The following is a 2,446-nucleotide window of genomic DNA, read 5'->3' as shown; positions in this document are numbered from 1 at the left end:
CCTGTCCCTTTGGCAAAGAGGTGGGTTTGTGTCGCTGGGATGGGAAGCGTTCCAACCCGATCCTCGAACCCTGCCCCTAGGCAACCTTCCGCAAAACAGGCAGAAAGGGGAAAAGGCTGAGCCTCAGCATGCTGGAGGGGAGGGAAGGAGCGTTTTCTTCGGGAAGATGCTGAGCGGCTGGTGACTTGTCAGCGTGGGGAGTCCTCCTGGAGCCCGCGCCCGCACCTGCCCCGTGCGTGCCCACCCATGTGGTGGCCGCAGCGGTGGCCACTGTCACTGGAGCTGGCATAAGGTGTGATGTGCCGCGCCTCTGGGGCCCACGCCAAGCCGATGCCGAGCTGGTCCTAAGAAGCGCATCCACACGAAAGCACTGTTTTTCTGTGTTGGGTGCTATGAGGTGGTGGTGTGTGCTGGTTCTAGCGTAAGACATTCTAGGGAAATTTCGCCATTTGGTATTTCTTCAGAACACAAGAATGTACACAGCTATGTCTGGGGAGCAAAACCGAGATACTGGTGGAGCCTTTAACTTGCATACATAAACTTTGTTCCCAGGCCCGTCTTTAACACAGCGGTTTAAGTGATTTAAGATGAGCCTGCTAGCTGGATACAACTTAGAGCGAAGAAAAATATTTTTTAACTCGTACTGTTCACTAAGAGCTACCACTGCACATTTCATGTGTCTTGACAGTTTAATAAGACTCGAAAAGAAGGATTGGAGGATGGATTAGTGCCCCCATTCTGGGTGGGATGCCTACCGTGGCGTGTGTGTCTATTTTAATTGCCTCGTTGAAGTTTGGCACTGATTATGGAATCCCTCCCCTGCTTTCTGGAAGTTATCTGCAGAGACCAGTTGCCTGGTGGTAATATACTCTTATCAGCCTGTACTGAGGAACCTTTATCTTGGATTATCTTGACTGCCAGGATAGAGCCAATTCACATTCTTAGTGACTTAACTGGTATAAAATTATAAACTCTATTTGTCCCGAGGAGCCCTGGTGGCTCTGTGGACTGCTAACCAACTGCAGAATCAGCCAGTTCAAACTCATCAGCCACTCCATGGAAGAAAGCTGAGGCTGTCTGCCCCGAGAAAGATTTACAGTTGGAATTGACTTGATGGCAGTGACTTTGGTTTATTGGTCAGCTGTACTGCATCATTGTGAATATTTATTGCAGAATCAATAGGGTGCTTTACCTTTCATCTCTTACCTAGTCCATTCCCCCCGGGCCCCCCCCCCAAAAAAGCTCTTAACGATTTTATGGCTCAGAATGGGGCACCTAGTGCCCTAGCCCTGACATAGGAGGAGGAAATTATCTCTTGACTGATTAATTTCTTAAACTTCTCATACAATTAATTTACAGGTTAAGCATGTTTTTTAAAATTGCGTATCACATTACTTATCAGTTCTATAGTAGCTTTTAATAGAATGGGCTAATCAATATTCTTTTAATTTCTAAAAGCAACTCATTTGGGTTATATTTATTGGGAGCAATTAGTTGATAGAACTGGGACTTAGAGTCAGAAGATGCTTGGAGGGAATTTTTAGGGAGACATGGACAGGAGGCGTTTTGAGTCCTCCTGCCATTTCGTGTCTTCTGCTTTCCAGCAAGTCACTAAACTGCTTGAGTGGCTGTTTTGATTATTATATTATTAACAGATAAAAATAACTTGTTATTATATAACATAAAAACAACAACTCTCATTAAATAACACTTTTTTGCTTCAGAAAAACTAGAATGTATAGAAAAGAACACACACATCTATCTACACACCCTATAATACAGCAGCATCAAACCCCATTAGTAGTTTGTTCTCTTGCTCCTTTTTTCTCCTATATATTTTAATGTCATTAAGATTATATTGTATATAATGTTTATCCTGCTTTAACGTAACATAGCTTAAGTACCTTCTATTATTACATTTTGAATTTAAAAAATTAAAGGTTTCACATATTTTTGATTGGCTTAACAGTTGGTCCATTGTTGTACTTCTAGGATTAAGAAAAAAATCTATAAACAGGACTGAAATTAGTGCCTTTGGGCATACATTTTTCTTTTCAGGTTGGACTGCATACTAGGATAAGAGGCCACTACGTAGAATAACCAAGAATCTGGAAACTTTTCAAAACTCTCGATACAACAGACACATTTTTTTTCTTTTCATTTTTTTCCTCACCTGGAGGGGGCTATAATTTCTTTCTTATTTTATTTATTTATTTTTAAAAATCACTTTATTAGGGCCTCATACAACTCTTATCACAATCCATACATACATCAATTGTGTAAAGCACATTTTTACATTCATTGCCCTCATCATTCTTGAAACATCCGCTCTCCACCCAAGCCCCTGGTATCAGCTCCTCATTTTTTCACCTCCCTCCCTGCTCCCCCTTCCCTCATGAACCCTTGATAATTTACAAAATAATATTTTGTCATATCTTGCCCTGTC

General features: G+C 41.9%; 1 protein-coding gene across 1 annotated transcript in view; it reads left to right on the top strand.

Annotated features, from left to right (window-relative positions):
- APPL1 (adaptor protein, phosphotyrosine interacting with PH domain and leucine zipper 1) overlaps nucleotides 1-2,446 on the top strand; it is a 49,952-nt gene that overhangs the window by 6,613 nt on the left and 40,893 nt on the right. The window lies entirely within an intron of this gene.

Source organism: Echinops telfairi, unplaced genomic scaffold, assembly GCF_000313985.2.
Source record: "Echinops telfairi isolate 266 unplaced genomic scaffold, ASM31398v2 ScPeMD7_31;HRSCAF=116, whole genome shotgun sequence".
NCBI classification, from domain to species: Eukaryota; Metazoa; Chordata; class Mammalia; order Afrosoricida; family Tenrecidae; genus Echinops; species Echinops telfairi.
The sequence above is the reverse complement of the archived record's forward strand: the minus strand, read 5'-3'. Positions and strand labels throughout refer to the sequence as shown.